The sequence below is a fragment of the Vidua macroura genome, chromosome 25 (assembly GCF_024509145.1).
Source record: "Vidua macroura isolate BioBank_ID:100142 chromosome 25, ASM2450914v1, whole genome shotgun sequence".
NCBI lineage: Eukaryota > Metazoa > Chordata > Aves > Passeriformes > Viduidae > Vidua > Vidua macroura.
The window spans coordinates 1,205,803-1,216,216 of record NC_071595.1 but is presented as its reverse complement, the minus strand read 5'-3'; positions in this window follow the sequence as shown (position 1 = coordinate 1,216,216).

The window sequence follows — 10,414 nt, the reverse complement described above, 5'->3', positions numbered from 1 at the left end:
TGGGTAAGGGAGAAAAAAAAGCTTGATCCAAACTGTTGGAGGCTGCATCCTTAACTTTCTGCCAGGGCTGTGCCTCGCTCAGCCTGGGGAGCTGCTTTGGCAGTGGGTGTGTTTGTAACACGTTTTCAGTGCTTTTCTCCAAAAAAGATGCAGAGCTGCCTGTGATGGATGTGAAATGCTGGGGAAGCAGGAGAGGGAGAGGGTCCAGGGAGCTGTGCAGGGCATCCCCTGCCTCTGTCACCTCTGTCACCTCACTGAGCCTCTCCGTGGTGGAGATGAGACCTCTGGGGGCAGGAGAAGAGAAGAGGTGAAGTTAAAATCGTGGCAGAGCGTTGCTACAACAACAGAGATTTGCCACAGCAATAAACTTTAACAAGAGGGATTTGGGATCGGTGTATTCCTCGTAAATCCTCTCGGGCTGGCTGTTCGCTGCTGAGGCTTTGGGGTTGAGTGAGTGATAACAGATCTTCCTTGGTCTCAGGGAGCAGCTGGAGAGACTGCATTGCTGAGGAGGGAACTTAAATCAGAGCAGCTGGAGAGTGAGTGCAGCCACTGCCACCACCCCAGCCCTGCCTCCTGGAGAACACTGGACAAAGTGAACGTTTGGGAGAAAATTCAGCATAATTTCTGTCATCCAAGCTCCTTTACCTGGCTCCTCATCATGTTCCACGTTGCTTTTCCTTCACAATATCCCTTGTGTGCAGAGCTTTTCATATAAGGGGAGAGCACATGAACTCATCCCAACCCTGTTTTAGGCACTGGGAGCTGCCAAAAATCTTCCTGTGTGCTCTTTTTGGGGGTTTAGGGGTCGCTTTTGATGACTGGCAAATTAGGGAAAGCCTGTTGTGTCACCCAGCTGCAAAATCTGAGTTGGGCAACAGCATCTCAATGGGTGTTTAACCAAACTCTGGTTCCTGCATGGAGCTGAAAGGCTTCTCAGTGGAACTAATGATGCTTGTTAGGCCTGACACAGTCACTTTTATAATGCTGAACAAATAGCAGTGAGATTTTAATTTTCTTCCCCAATTATGGTTAGGATACTGGAAAAGTTAATGCGGGTTTGTTTATCCAGAAGCAGCTCAAGTATGGCGAGGACAGGAGCAGGTTTGGCTGGGAAAGCTTCGCTCTGTCCCTCAGGGTTTGGAGGGGTGAAATGCAAACGCTTTGGGAGCTGATCTCTTGGCAACAGGATTGTTTTTATTCCTGTTTCTTCAGGGGTTTTCCCAGTGTCTTGGTTTACTGTGAATTCCAAGTTGGAAGCTCAGGCTGATGGATGGATTGAAGCTGATGTTGATGGAACAATCACTGGGGAGTTTAGAGCAGTTTTTCTCTTTCTTTGCAGCTACCCAAGGCCTGGAAGAGAATCTATTGCCTGAAAGGAGGAAGTCCTTGAAGAAGGCCTCCATTTTCCTGCTGTGGGAGCTCGAGCTGTCCTTCTTGGAGGTTGCCATGGCAGGCTCTGAGCAATGCTTGCTTCTGTGTCCTGGCTTCCCACATTTGAATTGTGTTTTGATGGCTTCTGATGCATCGCGGCGATGGCTCCTGTGGGGTGGGCTATGAGGGAAATGAAATGCTCAGATATCCCTTGTCTTGAGTGGAGGATCAGGAGAGATCACTCCTCACAGGCAAAACAGGCTCTCAGGAGACATGTGAAGTTAACAAAATCAGAGCAGGATAATGAAAAGTAAAACGAACCCTTAAAAACACCAGTGGACCTCCACAAGCTGCAGGTGGATCTCTGCATTGCCACAGATCTCCAGGGGCTGTGGGGGGATCTCTGCATCCTCCTGGATCTCTGCATCCTCATGGATCTCCAGGGGCTGTGGGGGGATCTCTGCATCCTCATGGATCTCTGCATCCTCATGGATCTCCAGGAGCTGTGGGGGGATCTCTGCATCCTCATGGATCTCCAGGAGCTGTGGGGGGATCTCTGCATCCTCATGGATCTCCAGGGGCTGTGGGGGGATCTCTGCATCCTCATGGATCTCTGCATCCCATGGATCTCCAGGGGCTGTGGGGGGGATCTCTGCATCCTCATGGATCTCTGCATTCTCATGGATCTCCAGGGGCTGTGGGGGGATCTCCACATTCCCTTGGATTTCCAGAGGCTGTGCAGGGATCTCTGCACCCCTGTGGCTCCCCAGGGGCTGCAAGGGCACAGCTGCTTCAGCCAGGGTCTTCACCCCAGCCTGCAGAGGAATCCCAGCTCCAGTGCCTGGAGCAGCTCCTGTGCCTCCTTCTCCAGTGCCTTTGGTGGCTGCAGAATTGTTCCTCTCATAGGTTCTCACCCCACTCTTCTCTGGCTGCAATTCCAACCGTGCAACAACTTTTTCTTTTGATTTCTTCTTAAACCTCTTATCCCAGAGGTGTTCCCACCATTTCTAACTGGCCTGGGCTTGGCCAGCAGCACGTCTGCCTTTGGAGCCAGCAGGGATTGGCTCTGCTGGACACGGAGGAAGCTTCTGGAAGGCTCTCACAGAAGCCACCTCTGTAGCCCCCTGCTACCAAAACCAGGACGTGCAAACCCAATACATTTGCCCTTCAGAGATCTTTAAATGACAGAGGTTTCAGCACTCCCTCGGTGTTGCTGGACCTGTTTGGACTCCAGCACGGACAAAGCATCACCGGCTGCAGGTGGGCAGTGTCACATGGTGTCACTTCAAGCCCAACAAGCATTTGGGGTCCTGGAGCCCTCAGTGCCATCAGACCCGTGCTTGCCCTGCCAGCTCCAAAGCAGTGGGGTTGCTGTTTGTTACTTTTTGATTTTTCTGAGCCTTTGAATCCAGTTCTTATCCCCTCCCATTTTCCTTTTTTCCCTTTGTAGAAGGAACGTAAGGCTGAGGCAGAGACAAGGAAACACCTTGTTCAAAGTGTCACTGCTGCTTGTGCTGAGCTGCTGTGCCAAAGGCAAATCCAGGGTGAGGAGCTGCCTGGAATAGTTCCCTGTGTAGTGGAAAGCAGAGGGATGTGTAGCCCGGGCTCCTGATGGGAAGGAGGAGATTGCAAGGCGAGCAGAGCACTGTGAAGGTGCTTCTGAGCACATCACAATAGCTGGATGTTTTCTGTGCAGCTGCCCAAAACAAATGTTTGCCTCCCCCGAATGGGAGCTGCCTCACTCCTGGTGCAGAAATGTCCATGCTGAACTGTGTGGGATGTGGAAGGTCAGAGCACCCCAACACTTACCCCTGGAGTGGACAGGTGTAGAGTAAAATGTGGCAAACCCTGGCTCGGGGAAGAAATGCTGCTGTCTGCTCCAGAGCAGGAGGCTGAAGGACAGCTTTATTAAAACTATACTATATTCCATTAATATACTATTTAAAGAGATACTATCCCATTCTACATACTCACTTCTTACTCACCTCTCTAACTAACTCAAACTGGGACTCTGCTGAGAGCCCAGCACAGCTGGATCCCACTGGGCACTGAGCCCAAACAACCTTCACCAGAATCCAGCCCAGCAATCCCTGCAGGTGAACAATCTCCACACCACATTCCACATGGGGGAAACAAAGGAGCAGAGATAAAGATTGTTTTCTCTTCTTCTCTCTGTGCTTCTCCAAGAAATCCTGAGAGACAGAATTATGTCTCTCTGTCCAGAGAGTGTGAATGTCTCACAGGTGCCTGAAGGTTACCATAAAATCCACAGGAGTTCCTTCGCCTCGGTGTGGCAATTGATGTTGTGCAAGGAGCCAGATCCCTGCTTGTAAATCAGCTCAGCCTGTAATATCTGTCAAGTGTTTGGGGACACCTGGCTATCCATGCTGGATAAATGTCAGCTGTTATTACAGTTTCTTGCTCGGGTTATTGATTTCTCCCCTGCTGCTCTCCCTGGGATGGAGCCATTGGAGGGTTTTTGGTGGATCAGCTCATCTCCCAAACTTTGAACCCTGAAGGGCAGGGTTGTTATCAGGTCTCATCATTCCCACCCCTGCAAGTGTCCAAGGCCTGTTGGACGGGGTTTGGAATAACCTGGGGTAGCAGCAGGGGTCCCTGCCCATGGCAGGGGGTGGAACAGGATGGGATTAAAGTCCCCTCCCAACCCAAACCATCCCAGGATGATTCTGTGTTAAACAATTTCTGCTTTCCAGAGCCCAAGGAAGTCAAGCACTGCCCAGCCCCCGAGTGCATCCTGCCAGGGGCACAGAATCTCCCCTGTGACCCTCACAGTGATGTTCTGTGCTCTGCTTCTCCTCCAGTGCACACATCCACACCCTCTTACCCTTTATCCTGGAGATTCTGCTCCTGTTTGAATGGAAATCTGTTCAGCTCTGTTATTTCAGCCTGAAGGACGAAGTTATCATTCTGTCTCCCAGCAAATGCACTGCCCTCACCTTTCAAAGCTCAGCCATGAAATGCAAACCTTTGACAGGATCTGATCCCCAGGAGTCCCTGCAGCGTTTTAGCGTTGCTGTAAAAGCTGCCTCAGTTAAAGAGGAAAAATATATTTATTATTTTCTCCTTCCAAAGCCAGAAAGTCTTCCCTGCCCCCCTTTTCCCTCCTGCCAAATATCAAGAAACTTTCCTTGCTACTGTAGAAAATGTTCAGCTTTTAAGGGCAGAAGGGCCCAGCTGTGATTATTTAGTCAGGATTTATTGAAAACACCGATGTGCAAGTCCTGGTTTTCCTAAATCAGCTGCACCAAGGGCAGAAAGACACTGGGTGAGCTGGGTGGAGATGGATGTGCCTCATTAGCAGGGCAGCTGTTGGCACGATCCTCGTTCTTCTGCAGCCTTTCCTGGCCTTCCCACGTTACAGGAGCGCTTTCCAAGTGCCACCAGCCCAGAGCGTGCTCCCTCTGCTCTCCTCCAGCCTTGCTATCAAAGCATTTTTCCCCTGGTCCATGAGAAGCATTTTTTGGGATTACCTGTGGGCAGCTCTGGCTGTGCTGGAGTGTCACTCCCCACAGTACAAACTCAGCTGCTGTAAATTGACTGTGTGCTTGTGGCAGGGGATGTTGTTGATTTATAGACTGAAGGTCTGGCATGCTCATCTTTTTAATTAGCATCAGATCCTTGCCTGAGAGCCTCCTTGCATCAACATGTTGCTGTGCCAGGTGCTTTGGAAAGGCAGCATAAGAAACTCCAGGTCCCCAAGAAGATGCAGTCTGGTGCAATTAGAGGGGAGAGCTGCCTGTGTCACATCTGCTCACAGCTGCAGCCCTGAGAACTGCCCTGAATTTCACCCAGATAAATCCTTGAACCAGCACTTCCAAACCCTGATCTGGCTGTGCTCAAGCTGCCTGATTGAAAGCCTCAAATTTAAAATTTAGCTCCAGCTGTGGTGGTGTCCTGGAGAGCCAGGTCAGGACTAAAAGCAGAAGTAGTTCTGTGGCTATCAAGGTTCAGTGCTGGGCCCGGGGATCATTTATTTATCAATGTCTTGGTGAAGGGGCAGGAGCCTCCTCAGTGAGACACAAAACTGGGAGGAGAACCCCAGGGTGCTGGAGAGGTGGGCACAGAGGAACTGTCTGGAATTCAGCAGGGGGAAAAGCAGATCCTGCACCAGGGGAGGAAAAACCCCAGGAACCTGAACAGGCTCGGGGGAGAACAGCACCTGCATGGTCCTGGTGTGATTTTGTCTGGTAACAATTTGGTTTTGGGCAGGACAAAGAGGGGTCAGAGTCAGAGAGTGGAGCAGAAATAACCTCTCTCAGGTAGCAGCATCCCACCTCTGCAGCTGTAGCCGAGCTGAGCTCCTGGCACAGCAGCAGCAGGGCAGGAAGGGCACACGGGTCCCCTGTGCCTGGCAGGGAACTGGATCCAAACCCGGCCAGGAAAGGGGAGTCATGTTCACCTCAACGTGACTGAGACACACTTTATGGGTTTCTTTGCCTTTTCTGATTGCACTGGGAGCAGGGGGCAGTAAATCGGTGGATTTTTATATCTTGTGCAAAAGCTGACATTGCTAAAATATCCCATTATCACAAGCTGCCATAAATGAGCTCTTCCAAGAGCCACAGCTGGACTCTGAGGGTGGAAGCAAAGCGATTACCGGAAGCCATGAGCTGCTCCTGGAAGAGCAGTGGGAAAGTCAATAACTTATTAGCACCAGTTTCTGGATTATCTGGTTTCCTGAAGTGTCTCCGTCCCCCACTGCTCGGCTAAACGGGGTTTTTGTTATGCAAAGCCACGGATTGTCAGCCCCCGTTCCCTCCCTGCGAAGAGCCGGTGTTTAACAGAGTGAGAACAGGGCTGGGAAATGCCAAAGGCAGCGAAGTCGCAGCTCGGGGTTGGTTAAAATTCTCCCTCTCGGTGCGAAATGGTTGAAGAAAGTGAAACATCGCCCAAAAAAAATTTTAAAAACCCAAGGCATTTAGAGCTGATCCGTGTTCAGAGCATGAGGAGAAAGGTTCTGATGGGGAGGGATGAGGAATTTGTCATCCTTTTGTGGGGAGGAGTCCATGCAGTTCTTCACCTTGGAGTGGGTACCAGGTGGGCAAGGAGGAAAAACTGTTTGACCCCTGAGACTTGAGGGACGAGAGGTTCAGTCCCAGCCTCCCCAGCACCTTCCAAACACTTTGTGTAGATGTTTTGGCCACTCTGGGAAACTCCTGGAAGCTGTCCAATGGTTGTAGACGAGAAAAGAGGAGCTTGGTGCTTGGAATGAGTTCCACAAGAGGAATTCTCCGTTTGCTTCCATCCTCCTTCACAGTCACTAAATTAATTTACTTATTTGATGGACCATAATGTCTGTGTCACCACTAAAGCAGGATGTACACAGCTTTATAGAGATGTATTTCCTGCACCATTAAACCACTCTCCCTGTGACAGAGCCTGTGAATAAGTTCCAAGAGGTAACCTCAAATGTTTTAGGGCACGGCTTTCTAATAAATATATATGGATATCTGCCCTTGGAAACTCTTTGGGATGCAGCGGATTAGAAAGGAGGGCAGTAGGTTGGGGAGGAAAAGCCTGTTAGCAAATTGGTTTGAACATTCAGCACCTCTGCTGCTGTTTCTCTGCTCTGAGTACACATGGCAGGGTAATTTATGTCCTGGAATTACAATCCATATGAATTAGCCTGGCACAAATAGATCATTTCCTAATAATAATGACAAGATGCTTCAAGGAATGATGATGAGGACAGCACTTTCTTATATGTTCTGCTTTAGTGCTGAGTAATTATCTAATCATTTCCTTGTAGGGATATAAAAGGGGTTTTATTCCCCCTCTATAAAGCAACAAGTGCTTTTTGGAGGCTGTGGTGTGAAACAAAGCCCAGAAATAACAATAATAGGTCCATTTCTGTGCTGACAGCCCAGGGAGAGTGCCCTGCCCAAGCCAGGCTTTAAGGGAATGTCCAAGTGGGGAAATCCATGGTGTGGTTTGAGGTAAATCCCTTCTCTTTCACTTCAGGAGTGAGAAACTTGGTGTTTATTGCAACATGTGGTCACAGGATGGGTTGGGTTAGAAGGGACCTTAAGGATCCTCTCCTTCCACCCCTTTCCATCCACTTGTGGGCTCCCTTCTGGAAGGCCAAAATTAGGACACTCCAAAACTTCTGGTTCCCATTCTGAACAATCCCAATTCCCTCAGCCTTTTGATTTGCAACCAAAATTCTGTCTCTGAGCTGCCTGTGCTTTGTACAGCGCCAGGCACAGTGGTTCAGGGAAAGACTGGGCTTCCAGGTGGCTCTGCAAGATTAATTGTTGAGCTGCTAATTAGTGGGGGAAAACCAGGTTTTTCTCTCCGTTCTCCCTCCCTGTCTCACCTGTTGAGCTCCAGGTGCTCGGTGAGCGGAGCTGCTTCTCCCTCTCCCACCCCTGGGGCGGATCTTGCATAATTCCCTTTGACTGCTGGCTGTTACCATAGTAATAAGTCATGATTAAGAAACCTTCTTTGAGTCGTGTTTAATCCTCTGGAGTCCTGGCAGGGCTGATGATCACAGGGCCCTGGTGAGCACACCAGTGCTTGGATCCTTTTCTTTGCTCGGGAGGTGCCAAAATCCAGGCAGGAACCCCGGAGGAGCCCGTGCTGCTCCTGCCCTGCCGTTCCCACTGTTTGCTTTGCTGCCTTTTGGGGCTGTTATCAGCATTTTTAGAGTCCTTCAGAGGTGGTTGGTAGGAGGGAGCACAGATTTTTGCATCTGCAAATACCCCTTGTCCCAGGGGTGGGACTCACTCCAGTGCCTGTGGAAGCCTGTGTGTGCTTACACTGGTCCTTAAACACTTCCCTGTATTGGAGTTGGCGAAATTGGAATGTGATTTTCCCCAAAACCTGTTTTGTTTGTTTGTTTGTTTTGTTTGTTTGTTTGTTTGTTTGCTTAGTGGCTGCTACAAAAAAAACATTTTCAGCAGTTTTTTTACCCCATTCCTCCCTCTTTGCAGCTGTCATTTGACCACAAGCTGGAGATCTCCTGTGCTACTGCCAATTTATTGCCTCCCCAAGGTGCCATTAACCCCCTCCAAACCCTGCCCAGGGTGGAGGACACGGCCCCCACGTGCACGGGGGGAAGCAGGAGAGCAGCTCCCAGAGGTTTTCCATCACTTGTTTAACCTGGTGGCCCTCAAGCAGCAGCAGAGTGAGAAATGGCTTTTCCTGGGGCTCTGCCCTTGTGGATAATTACCTGGAGGAGTGCAGGAAGGGAGGAGGGAGAGGCTCCTGCGTGTCAGAAGCTGCTGAGGTGGCCGTTGTCACCGTGCTGGGCGACACAGCACTGAAATCACGTCCCAGTAACCTGTTGACACCATTACTAAAACATTCTAAATAAGCAGGAGTGGGCTCTGTCCTCAGCCAGGCTTAAGTCCTCTTTGTTTTCAGTGTTTGTGCTTGCTTTGCAGAGGTTGGTGCTGCCCTTGCCTCCGAGTCTCCTGTTTTCACAGCCCTCAGTGCACTGCCAGTCACACTGCTCATGCTGAGAAGCCCCTCAAAAAATTGGAAGATGTTCTGGTTGGAAAGCAAAACCAGTGAGAGACTCAGAAATACAATTTATTAGGAAAAGGGAAAAGAAACAAAATCCATGCAATAATACAAAAGAAAAAAACCCACTGACAGAGTCAGAACACCCTGACACCCCTTTGGCCAGCGTGTTGGCAGCAGCCCAAATTGGAGTGGCTGTATTCCTCCTGGAGCGGCAGATGTGGTTCTGTGGGAGCAGGGATCCTGTAGGAGGGTGCAGCCTTCCTCTGAAGCTCCAGTGGAAAACCCCAGCTGTTCCTCTTGGGAACGAGTGGAAAGGCTGAGTCTGGCGTCCCCAAAACCCAGATTATATCCAGGTAGGAATGCTTGGCTCCTCCCTCTGGGCGGAGCATCCCACAATGGGATGTTACAGTTCTGATCAGTCACCAGTGACATTCAATATCCCATTAACAGCAGATGTCTCCCCTGAGAGAGGATTGGCTGTGGAAGAGAGAAGGAAAAACTGCCCAATTAACAGAAGACAACTGCCATACAGGTGGTAATGGAATACATCTTGCCTTGCAATCTGGGACAGAAAACCAGGGAAAACTGAGTGCTGGAGGCACAACAGGATATTTCCAAAGGTGTTACAGAAAGTTTAGGGCAGAACTGGGAAGTTCAGGATGAGGACTTGGGGTGTGAGGTGATGATGATGATGTGATTTTAAGGGATGGGAGTTTATTTGGGCAGTAATTAATCCCCATTTAGCCCCCTCACCTCTTGCTCAGGACTGCCTTGGGGAATTCCATTTTCTGTAGCAGTTTTGCAGGGTTTGTTCCACCCCGGGGTTTGGTGAGGCAAATCCCGATGGAGAGGTGCTGATGGACCAACACATTTCATTCTCCTTGATTCTATGAAAGAAAAAAAGCCCTGTTGAAAGGCCCTGGGCAACTTTGTGTGATTGAAACATAAAATCCATCCCAATAAAAAGCAGCCAACGTATCCAGGAACGTGCATTAACTGAAGCAAGCACTCTGAAGCCTTTCAATGACGCCAAATTAATAACACTAAACCCCAGTGCTGGGTGATGAGCTGCCTTCATTGTGAGCCTGAGTACATTTCCACATTTACAACCTCGCCGTGAATTGTGCTGCTCTTGCCTGTGTGGGCTCCTAATTGAGATTTGAACTGCTAGATAACTATTAGCATGCAAATCAGAAATAGTGGGAATAATAATAATAATAATACAAATGTTCTTAACCTACTCAACTGCTGGAACAATGCTGCAGACAGAGAAGGATGATCCTGCAAGTGAGGTGGCTTCTGGATGTGAAGATTAGAGAACAAAAATACACTTGGCCTGCCTGGGTGCTTGTTATTTTATTATATGCTATTATATATATTATATATATAAATAATGTATTTTTTAAGCTACGTGAGCTGCTCTTGTTGCTGTACCCCACTGATAATCTGTGTAAATGCCATGGCACGAGTGTGGAAGAAAATGATTTTGAATTCTCAGACTGATTAACTCTCTGTGTGCCACCAGAAAGGTTTGATTTTAGTGGCGCTGCTG